Raw genomic sequence first — 15,852 nt, forward strand, 5'->3', positions numbered from 1 at the left:
CAATCCAGGCGACAGTCATTGCTCACAAATTCCCTTGGAGACAAGCCCAGATCAGGAACAGCCCTAAGGATAACACTTGCCAGATCTTGGTTGGTCTGTTTCATCCAACAGTGAGCAACAGTGGCTGGGAGGGGTGCAGTCGCTACATTGTCAGGCGAAGCTTTTTAACCGACAGAGAGAAAGAGAGAGAGAGAGGTGGAAGTAAAAATACTCCCACCCTGCTGGCAGCATGAACTTACCCCCCGCTTTGTCGCACTCCCCAAGCCAAGAGGGTGGGGTTCTGAGTGCAGGCATCATTTAGCCAAGTTATACTTAGGGTGAGATGGGAGTTTTGCCATTGGCTCCCACAAGGCCAGGATTTCATCCTCAGTCTTTATAATCGTTTATCACAGTCACGCCCTGGCCTCTGGCTTATCTGGGCTGTTGTGACCTGACGGGGGCATACTCTCAACTAGGGGAGACAGCATTACATCAGAGCTTCTTGAAAGTAACTGGAGAACTCTTTCCACTTAGACCAGGCAATGGAAAGTAAGTCTGTTCTTCACCCAGTCACCAACACTGAAACTGTAGCGGCCAGTTAAGAAACCTATCAGCACTCTGCATCATCCTCTCACTTCCTGATGCGACATCTAGCTCTTCTGCTCACTTGCTTGTTGCTTTTCCATGGATTTTAGACACTGACCTTATCATCATCAATAGTCACCTGCCCTGTTTTTTTTTCTATTCCAAGTTGTACAGCAATAAAATCTCTGCTATTTAGAGACTGGGAGCCCCTTTCATCCTGAGTGAGGACAAAGTGCTTTACAGACGAGGCACATGGATCACTTCATCCAGCAATGAAATGTTGCCACTTCAGAACGAAACACGACAGCTGCTTCACAACACTCAGCTACGGTGTACAAGTGTTTAGAGCATGAAGTGAATATTCAATCCAACTGAAACACCAAGGAAAACAGAGGGAGCTGGAATGCAATGATCAGAGCTGGAATTTGGCAAAGGCACCAGGATTAACAGGATTCACGTTTGTGAAAAGTGCCATGAGATTTTTAATAAGCACACTGGGCCGGACCAGCTTTATCTTTCTTTCTCTAGTTGGAGAGTGTCTCCTAACCCCATGCTGGGGCACTTCTTTCATTCTAATTGAGAGGGAAGGAACAACCATCACCACTTCCTGCAGTACCTGGGCATTAGTTGTATGTCTCTTTTCAGAGTACCGGCCATCCTCACGCAGCAATGTTGGACCTGACAGGGTCCGAGCACAAGATGCTGCTAAGGACTCTCCTTGAGTCTAGTCTCCGGTAGCCTGAATTCTGCACAGCTGCAGAAGCCACATCTGACAGTAGTTGGTGGCCTGGGTGAAACACGTTGGTGTGTCCCTGACCAGCTTACCACTAATGGGCCTCCTTTGTTGGTAGTCTCAGCAGAGGTGAAGGAGTGAATAATTTGGGTCTGGAATCAAATTCCCCCTTCTGCCTTAGAAGCGGGCTGGTCCTTTCAACTGAGGGCTGGAACAGACATTCCAGGGACAATTCCCACTCACAGTCAAGGAGAGAGGCTGCACAGGAGAGCTCTTAAGGGATTTGGAGAAGATGCTGTGATATGTACTGATTGTGCAATCTATCGAAACCAAACATCACTGATGTTAATGAAGAGATAAACATCAAGCATCGCTGACGTGAGTGAACCGCAACACGAATAAAAATAATAAGTGAGTCTCAGCTAAACCAACGTGCAGAATATCTACCCCACGCACCTAAGGCTGATTCTCATCTTGCTTCCACTGCAGGTCTTTGCAACCTGATTATAGCCTGGTTTTGAAGTGTGTTTTCGGTATTAGCTTCTGTGTAATTGATAGCTCCTTCCCCTGGATTACATTCTTTGAGAACCAGGTCCTCAGCTGGTGCAAGTTAGCACTTACATGAATGGAACTATGCTGATTTAGGCCAGCTGAGAATCTGGCCCAGCATTTTAAAACATCTTTATGTTCTATTTGTTCTGTGAAGGCTGGAGCTGTAGGTCTTCATCCTTCTCATGAACTTATAACTTCTTTCAATAACCCTCTTTAAGCTGATGGAAGGACTTTGCATAAAAAATACCAAACAAAGCTGCAGTCAGCAAGGTCTTCCCCATCCCGAACAGTTTGCAACAAGGAATCAGAATAAGTCAACACAAGCAAGAAGGAATAAGCGGAGCATTCCCCAGCCTGTATTCAGCCTGGATCTGGGATGCTGGCTGAGGTCAACTTTTCCAAAGCAGCAACCCCTGTTGCCCTTTTCCTAAGCATCTGTGCTAGGGAAGGGGAGCTGAGCTTGGGAGCTGGCAACCCTGGAACCTGCTACATTTTCTTATGATTGTAGCCTCCCTTTGTCTGGTGTTATGGGGGCAGTCAGTGCTTTGCAACAATGCCACACCTCGCTCTTGCAGAGCGCTTTCCATCAGTAGCTCTAAGCGTTTTACAAAACAGGTAAGATCAATTGCTGCCCTGCACATACGGATGAATTTCCATCTAGGCAGGTTCTCTTTGTGTTATGGTAGCACTTAGAGGCCCCAGTCTTGGCTGGGGCTCCATTGTCCTGGTCCCTGCTCCTAAAGTCTTATAATCTAAAGAGACAGGACATACACAAGGCTGGAGGAGGAGGAGAATTCTCCCTGTTTGACAGATGGGACCTGAAGCACAGAGAGGGTAAGCAGCTAGCCCAGCATCACACAGGGAGACCGTGGTAAAGCTGGGAATGGAACACAGATCTCCTGAGTCCTAGTCCAGTGCCTTACCCACAAGGCTGTCCTTCTACATGCTGGCTACTGCCATTTGGTCAATGGAAAACATGGGTATTTTGACCACAAAACTCCCCTTTGGTCTGTACCAGGGATGAATTTGAACATGCTCAGACCAGGGCAATCCAACCTCATACTTCAGTGTATAAGCAGATTGCCAGAGGAGTCAGGAAAGATTCATAGAATATCAGGGTTGGAAGGGACCACAGGAGGTCATCTAGTGATTCCTCCTCTCACAAGTAATGTTGCACATTTGTGTTTGTGGTTGGGTTGGTGTTTTTTTATCCCTCCCCCTCATCTTCACCCTAAAGCCTCAGGTCACTGCAGGAACAGGATACCTGACTAGATCTGGCTGTGAATCTTACATTCCTACATGATTTCCAGGGCACTTTTCAAACTGGTGAGAGGAGCGTGAAAGAGATGTGAGCAGGGGGTGGGTTTGAGCCAGCATTTTACACCTCGATTCTCTCTCAGCAAGAGGCTCTAATATTCCAAGCCGTCGATGGGCTATTTCTTAGTGCAGAATACATAGCCTGCTGCATCCAGAGAGGCCCCTGCACTGACCACACAGCTTTTGCGCTGCTCATTACTTGAAGTGCTGAGGGATAATTCTAGCATGAAACGTGTCCTGTCCTGCCACCTGGTGGCAGAGGGCACATCCTGCTACGTGACATTGGAAGGCATGTACAGAAATATGGAGAATCGAGATGATGGCATCCAAGACCAGATTCCTCTCTTTACAGATTAACCAACATCCTCTCAGTCCTGACAATGTCTTGAATACTGCCCAGCAACATCCCCACGTCAGTCCAGGGAAATCCGCCCATCAAAGCTGTTCTTGAATGGGTTAGCTATGGAGTGGGATCCATTCTCTGTTGGTCCAGCATCTCCAGTGGTTGAGAGCTGGATGTCACCACCCCTAGTGTAACATTCACAACATCAGCTGGCAACAGAGAGCATGAGTCCCTTATTAATTTCCACCTTCTTAGCTTTAATTTAACAGACTGTCATTACTAGCGTACCAGTGAAAATAAAACATTGTGGTTTTTTTAAGCTTCTTGGTGCTCCTCAAGCATTCAGCACCTGATCCTCTTGATGTCCCGGTGAGATAGTACTATTGCCCCTGGTTTTTAGGTGGGGGAGCTGAAGCAGAGATGAAATGACACAACCAAGCCCACAGAGGGAGTCAGTGTTAAGCCAAGTCTTGAGTTCTTGGCCCCCAGTGCTGTGGTCAGGCCACTAGCCTACACATCAGTAAAATCAGGAGGGAAACTGTGAACGACCATGTCTTAAAGGGGAGAATGGCGTGCCCCAAGATGCCCAGCATGCACCGCACAGTAGGACTGTTGCTTTCTCTTCCAGAATAAGAGCAAGGGATTGAGGGGCTAATTTTACACACCCACACAAGGACAGCAATGAAAGTGATCTGGAAATACCATAACATGCCTACCGCAGGCCACAGGGTAGCAGCAAAAGCACATTGTACTATGAAAGCTGGAGCCTAGCCCCTTCCCTCAATGCAACCTCTTTCCTGGAAAGCACACTGACACAAGTGGGCCAAATTCATCCCAACTCAGTGGAGTTACATGGGACTGAATTCGGCTTCATGTTTTCCTCACGCTCCAGCCCTGCAGGAATATGCTGGGCTAAGTGATGAGCCGCTGAATAACTGGGCAAATGGGAACTAGAACTGAGCCTTGACAATTGAGGAGCCAGGAAGTAAATGAATCTTGCTTGCTCAGCAAGCCCATGGTGGTGCAGAGAGGGGACGGCTCCTGGCAACTGGGAGATCAGCTGAGGCCAATCTGTTAGGAAGACAGCCAGGCCTGTAGCACAGTTAAAGTGAGAAGTCAAAAGTTGTAGAAAGCAAAACAAGTTTGAAACCCCTTTTGTAATGTGTTTGTGCAGGACATTCTGAACACTGTGCCCACTGCAGCAGGCAGGCTCTGCATGTTAAATTCCCCAGGGGATCTTCCCACTGATTCAGCTGAGTTGTGCGTCCAGAGTTCCCATGAACCTCCAGTCCTGAGGGCAGTGAGGGGAGGAGGGGACCACGCCCCCAGCTCCATATAAACCCTATGTTGTTACCTGGGAGCCACCTGGCAGCTCACTGCTAGCCCATGAGATTTCCCCATTGCCCCTCACTCTGAAAGGTCCCAAAGTGCTTAACAAGACCATCTGACTCCCCATTGCAGAGCAGCTCCCTCCGGGGGGAGGAGGTGTGCGTGTTTAAACTGCACAGCAACCCTGCATGCATTAGGAGGAGGAAGTGAAGAACACTGGGTCCAAATGGTACTTCTGGGGGTGGCATGGGGAATTCAGGGAAGCCGAACAGGACTGCCCATACTGGAATCTGGGCAGGACACCCGGTTAACATCCCACACTCGTGACAAGCACCCTGGAATCTTTAACGACAAAGGGTCAGGACCTCAATTTTATCTAGAATATAGCGTCATCATCTTGTTTATAACACCACGAATTCCCAGAACAGGACAGCAAGTCAGCAAGTGTCCCACCCACCCTGTGCCATTCCTTCCAGATCTAACAGCTGTCACTGAACTGGAAGTGTTTGTCTGTACATTTGACACCATTAACAGTCAGGATTGCAAAGAGGAGTTCTGGATCTCTCTGCCCAGGAAAGCTGCTGGTGCCTTTCAGTTCACTTTCTTGTTCCTTGGGAGGGGATACATCGTCTCTTTTAGGAGGTGACCCTGTGATAGTATCATTGCTGAATGTGCCTCACACCTGAGACTATTTAGAACTACTTCTGGGTGCAGATATGGTAACTGAAGAGGGGCTGAGAGAACGCTGCACTATTGCCCTGTGGAGGAAACTATGATCTGGGGCTTTCTCCTAGTTTTAGGACAGTCATCGATCAAGGCTCTTTTCCTTTTGGTGCATTTTGAAGCACACAACAGAACACATCCACAATCAAATCAAACCGGCACAAGCACTGAAGCTCCCAGAAATTTGCTGGAAGTCGCTGGTGGCAGCAGAGGGCTTTTCCAGTCATACTGCAATCTGCTGGAGCAAGAAAAGGCTGCACATGGGTGATGCTGAGCTCAGCCTCCAGAGGCTCATACCCTTAGCCCTGAAGGTCCCGGGTTCAACCTGCAGTGGCAGCCACCAAGTGGTCATTCCACATTCATTCATCGGAGACAAGTTTACAGCATCTGCATGAACCCAAAGAACTCAGTGTTGTGACATAATCTGCCCATGATCTTGCAGAGAGAATCTGGAGCCCGCGCACCCCCATGACTATGAGACCACAGAGGCCGCTCTGGCCCAAGTCCTGCATGACAATAATGGCATCATCCTGGCTCCAGGATGCCTCTGCTCACTCATTGGATTTTCTTTGCTATTCTAGAGCTGGTTCTGCTGCACTGTTGCTGGTTTAAGTGTTCAGTAATATTTTGAACAAACTAAACTGGAAAGGCTCGACAGATTTAATATCTGGAGTGGGACTAGTTCACTCCCTAGAAGATTCTCAGACATGGGTCTGAAATGTTGGAGTCCATGTTCCTACCTGGTGGGCCGCACTTGCACCCTGCTTGTATTATTAATGTCAATTATTTGTATTACTGTAGCATTGAGGAGCCCTCCAGGACTCTGTTGTGTCCCCGGTTCATGGCACACCCACACAGCGGGGGGAGCTGAGAACCGACAGGCTCAGTGCATTAAGGAGCAATGTCATTGTCCCTACTTTGACTTGCTGAGAAGTGGCAGCTACATTCCCCATGGTGGACAGGGTCCCCCATCCACCCTGACTGTCAGTGAGAGGCCCAGGAAAGCCCAGGGTCTGGAGGGTGGGCGAGCTGGGATGTATCATGGTCCCCTAGTGGAATCAAGGGTCAAGCCCCCCCGGAGAGATCCGGGCCACAAACCCCCACAGCCTGAGGTAAAATTGGTCTTTTCCCTCCTCCCTGCCAGGGAGCCGCTGGGCTGCCTGAGGTAATGTAATCTCCGAGGCGAGGCAGCGGGCCGAGGTTTCCCTGCTCCCGCTCCCAGTGTCTGACCAACCTGGCTCGCTGCTCAGGCTGTACAAAGGCCCCAGTGGCACACACCCGCCACTGTAATTAGGCGTTTATACACAAACTGTGGCAGTCAGTTTCCGATTACAGCCTCCTAAACTCTGTAATTAGGGGAGGAGCCGGCAGGGCCCAGTCTCACACTGCGCTTTCTAGGCTTAAAACCACAAAGCCTCAGCATTCCCTGAGGCAGGCTGCCGGCTCCAACCCGAGCACCTGCTGTTGAACAAAACACAAACTCATCAGGAAAGGGGCGTCTGAGCAGCTGGGTCAGATGGGGGGGATTCAAGGAGACACTCTTTACTTCACCCAGAGCAGCCCCTGTACGTACCTCGCCCTGACCCTGCACCGGGACGGCTCCATCTCAGGCTTTGCATGGATTTCTTAGGATACCAGGACTCAGGAGTTCTGGGGATGTCCCTGGGAGCAGATGCTGTACCCACGACACAGAGTGGAGGGGGGTAAGGAGGCCAGCCAGGCCACAATGATGACAGTTCTGAGTCACTGGACAGCTCTAGTATGGGAAGGGATTATTTTTCTTATTTAAAAAGAAAACCAAGACATGTATTTGGTGCCAGGCTTTTTCAGATGGCAGTGAGAAGCCCAGGGAAGGAGCAGAGAGGCATCTCAGGCATTGGGGTACATCCCTTTGTGGGGAGGCATAAGCCCACCCTCACCTGTTTGCATCCGATGAAGTGAGCTGTAGCTCACGAAAGCTTATGCTCAAATAAATTGGTTAGTCTCTAAGGTGCCACAAGTACTCCTTTTCTTTTTGTGAATACAGACTAACACGGCTGCTATTCTGAAACCTGTTTGACATGGCAACTCCACAGTTTTACTGGATTTTACTACTAGCTGGTGCTCAGAGCCGGGCATCTCCAGCCGAATTTGGTCACCTGGGGAGAGCCTAGACTAAGAGATAAACACATTCCTGGAGCCATGACTCAGCAGGCAGCTGGGAAACAGAAAGTGTCAAGCAGAGATGATACTCCAGTCACAAGCAGCTCAGAATATCCCTTGGCCAGAGGCTGATGTGTTCTGGCTTGTCCTGCTCAGGACAGCAGCCTCTGCTTTAGTAAGGTCAGTGGCTGGTTACTCTTGGGGAAATGCACAGTGACTCTGAAATGATGAACCCAGAGTATCTGCTACAAAGCTGTTCTAAGTGAAAGAACCCCCTTCCCACAAGAGAAAGGGATTTTGAAAGGGAGAAAGTCAAGTCCATGGCTGATTAGGCGACTCGTTAACAAAAGTGTAGCAGAGCATCTCTGGCTGGATTTCAAAAGCAATCCTGCAGTTACTCAAGGGAACTGGAAGAGACCCTTACTGCAAAGCACGTTATGGGGGGATTTATGATGATTCAGCCAATTTGCAACTGAATTAAAAGCTGCCAGGCTCAAACCTTGGTACCTTCTGCTCAAAATGGACTCACCATTTTGTGTGTGCAAATCGGTTTGTAGACCCTGAACTTCAAAAGTATCTGGGTTTGACTGACCCCAGTCCCTCTGTGGTTGCTTTTCACTAATTCATAGAGTTTAAGGCCAGATGGGACTGTAGTCATGTCACCTCTCAGTCTTCTGTTTGAGGAGATAAACCAACCGAGCTCTTTCAGTCTCTCACTGTAAGGCATTTTGTTTAAATGGGCCCTGTTTACCAAACAATCCAAATTGCTCTGTATGACTGCCCTGTCCTCATCAGTATTTATCACTTTGCTGATCTTTGTGTCATCCACAAATTTTATCAGCAGTGATTTTATATTTACTTCCAGATCATTGATGAAAATATTGAATAGCGTTGGGCCTAGTACCAAACCCTGCAGAATCCCACTAGGAACATGACAACTACTTTTTGAGATCTATCAGTTAGCCAGTTCTTAATCCATTTATCATGTGCTTCACAGGTATTGCATAGTGTAGTTTTTAATCAGAATGTCATGCAGTACTAAGTCAAATTCCTTACAAAACTCTATTGCATCTATGCAGTTACCATTATCAACCAAATTTGTAATCTCAACGAACGAACTCAGATTTGTTTGACAAAAACAGGTTTTCCATAAAACCATGTTGACTGGCATTAATTATATGCATATCCTTTAACTGTTTATCAATTGAATTCTGCATAATCTTTCCCATTATTTTCCCCAGGATGTCAGGCTAACTGGCCTACAGTTCCTTGGGTCATCCTGGTTGCTCCTTTTTAATGTTGTCATGACATTAGCACTCTTTCAGTCTTCTGGAATTTCCTCAATATTCCAAGATTCATTAAAAATTATCAAGGGGCTAGAGGGCTCCTCAGCCAATTCCTTTAGGACTCTTGGTACAAGTTATAAGAGTATGCGGATTTAAAAATGTTAATGCCTAGTAGACATTGCTTGATATTCTTCTTAGTTATTAATGGATTGGAAAATACTTCATCATTGTCGTATAATACAAGTACATCATGATGCTTCTTTCCAAACGCGAAACGAATATTTATTGTTCACTTCTGCCTTTTCTGCATCATTATCATTAACAATTTTACCATTTTCATTGCAATTACATAGGCAAATATGCTATTACCAGAAGTGGAAGTAGTACTCCTATAGGAAGATGCTATGCAACGTACTCCATCAAACAAAGCGAACTTACAATTTCCCAGGGAACAGCAGCCCCAGTACTTTCTTAGAGATCTAGATGGAGGCAGACTCTGACAGATCATTTGTGGGGACACACACACAAAGTTCTAATGAATCACTGCTATTTCACACACAGATCGAATTCAAACCAAGACCAAATTTGACAACTATTGGGTTTTGAGTCAAATGTATCAGACAGTTCTTGATTATGTTTTTCTGACCCAGAGGCAGCTGTCACATAAGGGAAGAGACAGCCAGCAAAAGAACTTATATAACCTCTCTCATGCTGCTAACAGCCTCGGGATCTGGCAACTTCAGTTCAGCCAGACTGATGGCCTGCATACTCCATGCTAGTGTTATATAAGGATCCAGAAATTGGATAACTAGCTCACAATGTTGTGTACCTAAGCGTACAGGGGACCTTATAAAAACAGAACAAGTTAGAAGGGTTCTGGCTGAATTCTGATTAGTGCAGCGTTGTATCTTTAAATGCACATCTAGCATCCGTGGTACACTGAGGCTGAAGAGGCAAACATCCCAAAGACAGGATATTGTGCTCACTGCAGCTTCTATTGTGGCGGGTCCTTGTGTGGCTTGTCGGAGGAAAAGGGAGTTCTTGCCTTTTTAAGAGTGCCCTCTCCATGACAACAGGTACTGGAGGAAAAGGCTCACCCGAGAAGGAAGCACTTGGGCCAGGTGCTCTTCCTGCTGACTGGAAGGGGAGTGATATTTATACCCCATGCAGTACTGGAGAAGCCTGCTCTTACCTGGATCAGGCAAGAGCGCCCACCCACCACGCTATTTGCAAAAGGACCAGGTTTCCTTGGGGACTGGGAAAGAATTTTCCCCTCACTGTCAGATTGCCCAAGTGGGGTGGGGTTTTTTGCCTTCACCACAGCAGGTCTGGGACCCAGTGGGGTAGGGAGGCTAGGTTATAATATCACAATCACAACCGAGTAAGTAAAACTTGTGGCAGACATCCAGGGCGTGTACTCGTTATGGAAGGGATAGTTATTGGACAACACAGATGGGAAGGAAAGCATCCCTTAGGGTAACTAAGTAAGGGGGGTTCGGGGCTCCTATGATGGGAACAGCAGGGAGACCCTGCCCTCTTTTTTCTAACCCCCCCTTAAGGGAGCTGAGGAAGAAGAATATGGGGTTTCTATGACTGAAACACAGGGCACTGATCCCAGTCCTTTTATAGCCCCCTTTTACCTCATTCAAGGGAAGGATGGCAGGGTCCCAACAATGGGATGGCTGGGACCAAGGTGTAGGATTATGTGGAAATTCTTAAGGCGGTGATGATGACCTGCACTGCACAATTTATTCCTGGGTATTCCCAGATATTTTAAGTAAATAGAGCTGCCAGCGAGCTAACCAAACCACATCCATTCCCTCCTGTCTTCCTTCCGGCATGGCTTGATGATCCAAAATGTAGAGGGTTTCTGCCCCATTGCATCACAGCCATGGGCTCGACCCTGCAGGCACCGCATACAAAGTCTTGATTGGTGCTTCTGAACAATCATGAAAAATTAAGTACACAGGTTTAAGAGCTTCCTACACCCCACAGCAAATGCGCCAAACAGTATTTTCACACAGAACACAAATCCAGAATTGTTCAAACCCTAAGAAGGGCACTATAAACCCATGAGTGAGGGCTTATTTCTTCCCGGGTTTGAAGTCAGAATTCTGCTCCTTTTGAGTTACCTACTTGACAATAGCTGGTGGTCAGAACAGCAAATATCGGTAGGGGTGGAGGTTCACCCTCAAACATGGCCAAACACAACTAGCTCAAATTTTCCAGGAGTCGAGAGAAGAGACCAGGTGTGGAAAAGTTCAGCTTCTTTTAAACAGAGGGTTTTTTTCCAGAAAGTTATGAGCAAGTCAAAATTGGGCATTATAAATGAAAGAGTTTTGTAACTAACTATAACAGTGACTACTGAAGACCACTACAGTACAAGACAGTTGGCTGGTTCCTGAAATATTTCGTGTCTTGTGTAAAGCATTCAGTACAAAGACACTTCACTTGTTTTCAGTGCCACTGATGCAGTGAGAATAAAATTGATCTGTAAACAACACAGGATCAGAAAGTTTAAACCAGGATGGCAGTTTCTAATTCTTGCTTTAAAACAAACTGGAAAGTTATTTAGAAACTGTAATTTCTCCAACACAAATTGAAACCCCTGATCAGAGAGCCACTGGAAGTTTTCCTTGCTTACTATCTCTAGGTTGAGACTAATGTGCATACAGGATGTGGCATTAAACTAGAAAAATATTTAGGCCCACGTTACGCTCTTCCACAGAATAGCTCTGGCCCTTCCTGGAAAGCCCCCTATCCACTTGCATTGGACAGGACAGAGCAATGCTCTGACATTTACAAAACATGCCTTTTTCACCCACATCGGGTGCCTGACTTGATCTCTGCTGGTAGCACGCACTGTCCCTATGAGCTTCCAATTGTTTCCTGAATTATGTGCTCTGAGTAGGGAATACCTCACAAGCCCATGCAGTAACAATCTAATTAGGCTGCCCTGTAATTCAGCCTGCAAAATAATGCAAATAGATGGTTCAGGGCTTCGCTTTTCATAGAAATATTTCCCAGATGAAACTCCCATGAACAGCTCTGACTTGATGACACAGGAGTCTGCTGAAGCAAGTAAAGCAATTCGCAGCTTAGTGCGAGGGCGAGTCCTCCCTTGACCTCACTTCAACTGGACTGTCTGGCATTTCTGTGTGGGGAGAATGGCACTGAAATGGCTCCTGAAATTACCGAGTTATATATAGCAAGGTAACTGTACATGGCATTTGGTTGCAGATGCAAATGATTTACAAATCCCATTGCAAGACAAACATTAATTCCCTGGCCTGCCCGCTGACAGGCCAAACACAAAAAGGAGCCCAGCACAAGGAGCAAACCAAGGCTATTGTGCAGCTATTATCACGACCTGCTTGCTTCCCCCAGTCAGGAGCAGACCCATTCTGAATCTTTGTGCATTGGTCTAAAAGATTCATTTGAGAGCCACCCCAAAAGTAGCAGAGAGCCAGGGGAGCTCAGCTTATACTTGGCAGGAGGAATGTGTTCATTTGGTGCCTACCATAGACTGAAGAATGTCATATCAAAGCACATGACATCACAAGAGAGGCAAGTAGTTGTCTGTGTGACCAGTAGTAGCTCTGATAAATGCACCTGAAATACTGTGTTTAGCTTTCAGAATATCATCATCAAAAGAGGTTTCATATCTTGGAATTAAATTCCATGTAGTCAATAAGAATAATTAGGGAGCTAGAGAGACTATCAATCAGTAAAGATAGAGATAAGTATGTATAAATTGTCTTTGCAATAGCTGAGCAAGGGGACTTGGTAAGTCTACAAATATGTGAAGAGGCTGATCTCCAAGGAGGGAGACAAATTATGTAAGGTTCTACCAAAGGCTATAACACTAGGAGCACTGAGTGAAATTAAGAACAGGGAAATCAGGAATTAAGCTATGGAAGAGTCTCCCAAGGGAAGACATAGGAACCTCTTCATTAGATCCACTAAAAAAAAAAAGGACTAGCCAAAGTGCTAGAACTGCAATGAAACACCCATGCATACACCCAATAGCGGACTGACCAAATGACTTAGTTTGTGTTTTCTCTCTTCTCTGATGAAGCCGCTCTGCCACACACACAATGGTTCAGGCACACACACACACACACACAAACCTGAGACACAAGCAAAAACAGAGAGGGAACTGGTGGGGAAGGACAGACAGACATTTCTACCCCCAAAACAGCTTTTTTTGGTGAGAAATGATGAAATTAGTTTCCCTTTGGGAAAGATTGTGAAGTTGCCCAACAGAAGATTCATCGTATGGACCTCATTGGGCTGCCCACACCAAGAACTTTTACATTTGGAAGAATATGTTCTTCTGATGGATGTTATCCTTCTTTGCTCCCAACAGATCCTGGAAATCCTGACACAGTCCCCTGTCCATGGTGCTCAGCACCCAAGAGCTGTGCACTCAGGGGTGGTGGGTCTGGATGGAGTATCTGGCCAGCGTGCCGTGAGATCAGATCCAGGTGGTCCAGGAGCTGGTTTGGAAGCTGAATGGCCATTTGTGGTAGATCCATCAGCCAGAACTGCCTCAGCCAATACAGAGCCACCAGAATGATCATGACCATGTCCCTTTTGATCTTGGCAGTCACTCTTAGAATCGGAGAACTGGTGGGAATGCGTACAGCAAACCTCTCTTCTACTGCAGGGGAAAGGCGTTGAGTAGTGACCCTGGATTCAGGGCTCCTCTCATGCAAAAGTTCTGGCATTTAGCATTGTCCTTGGTGGCCAATAACTCTATCCTGGGGAGGAATCCTGCTGACAGAATATCACTTCTGTGATGCTCTGTGCAGGGACTATTCATGGTGGGTCACTGATTATCCGCTCAGGAATTCTGCTAAGCTGTTGCTGACTCCTTGGAGAGGAAGGACTTTTGGCATTCCCCTGTTCCAGTGGCTCCAGATTCCAAATCCAAGCTGTGTTGGTGGCACCCATGACTGCCTCCGGGACTTTTCTAGCAACCATTTGGCCTTCTGTGATGATCTCCCTTAGCTCTTCCCCTTTCTGTAAAGAATGCTACAGAACACCAAGGGTCACCCTTTCCCATGCTAGGAAGTTATACTCTACAAACAATGCCTGACAGTTTGCTACTCAGAATGGCAGCAAAGCAGATGAGTAGGCTTTGTGCCCAAGAAGGGGTCCCTGTCCTGGCACGTGCCATTCAGCAATTTTAACTTCTTTCACTTTTTCATCAACCAGGCCCATTGACCAGGCAGATGAGTCTGTTGCAGGCTGGGGCAGTGTTTAAAACCACAGGATTTTGAGTCTGCCATAAGAACGGCCATACTGGGTCAGACCAAAGGTCCATCAAGCCCAGTATCCTGTCCTCTGACACTGGCCAATGGCAGGTGCCCCAAAGGGAATGAACAGACCATTATCATCAAGTGATCCATGCCCTGTCACCCAATCCCAGCTTCTGGCAAACAGAGGCTAGGGACACCATTCCTGCCCATCCTGGCTAATGGGCATTGATGGACCTATCTTCCATGAATCTATCTAGCTCCCTTTTGAACCCCGTTATAATATTGACCTTCAAAACCCCCTCTGGCAAGGAGTTCCAGAGGTTGACAGTGTGTTCCATGAAAAAATACTTTCTTATGTTTGTTTTAAACCTGCTACCTATTCATTTCATTTGGTGGCCACTTGTTCTTGTATTATGAGAAGGAGTAAATAACACTTCCTTATTTACTTTCTCTATACCATTCATGATTTTATAGACCTCTGTCATATCCTCCCTTAGTCATCTCTTCCAAGCTGAAAAGTCCCGTAGAAGCAGGTGCAAGGCACCTGCCCCCTCTGTACAGGAGAGTATCTTTAACCTTTTTTGGAGGGGCATCCAAATTAAAGAACTAACGAATGAGGAGGGTAAAAGACAGACTTCTTCACAAATTCCTTCGAAAAAGGAAGAGCATGAAGCTCAATTGGAGCCGAGGGCCGGACATGTGCTGGGTTCCATTGCCTGGAACTGAGCAAGGGTCATGACCACTCCACCCTCTATGCCCTCGCATGGGAGCACAAGGTGCTACAGGGCCCCAGTGGTCACTGCTATTCATAAAAAGCCACTTTCATGTGCATGAAGCCCATGCACCTCTATAATGGGATCCAAACAGACACATGCTCAAAGAACACCAAGTTCCTGCTCTTTCAAGGGTCAAAAAAACCCAAGAGACAGACGTCAGAGTAGCAGCCATGTTAGTCTGTATCCGTTAAAAGAAAAAGGAGTACTTGTGGCACCTTAGAGACTGACAAATTTATTAGAGCATAAGCTTTCGTGAGCTACAGCTCACTTCATCGGATGCATCACTGCATGCATCCGATGAAGTGAGCTGTAGCTCACGAAAGCTTATGCTCTAATAAATTTGTCAGTCTCTAAGGTGCCACAAGTACTCCTTTTCTTTTCTTTTTTTTTTTTTTCTTTTTAAGGAGACAGATGGTTACTAATGGCCCTAGCAATGAGCCAAAAATGCATCAATTCCTGTTCTTCAGTCAGTGAAGGAAGAATGCAGTGAGTTTGGGCTACTCCAGAGCTACCCAATCGGATGATAGTGACGCTGCAATGTTATTAAACATTGGATTTTCACACCTGAAGGATTCCAGTTACAAGTTTCTCAGTAAAAGGGCCCTGTAGGGGAAGATTTCGAACAGAGACACTGTTTGCTAGCTCTGAATTGTTCTGGTCTACTCTGGGAAATTGCTCTATCTGGAATCTCCTAGCCTGTCTCTGCCAGTACAAACTGGTTCTAGCTTCCTCACATAACACACGCACACAGTCTGACTTCTGAGCCAAGGAAGCCAGGCTTCCTTACATGCTGCAAGAGAGAGAGAGAGATCAGCTCTGCTGT

Source organism: Lepidochelys olivacea, assembly GCF_965140295.1.
Source record: "Lepidochelys olivacea isolate rLepOli2 genome assembly, chromosome: 25".
NCBI classification, from domain to species: Eukaryota; Metazoa; Chordata; order Testudines; family Cheloniidae; genus Lepidochelys; species Lepidochelys olivacea.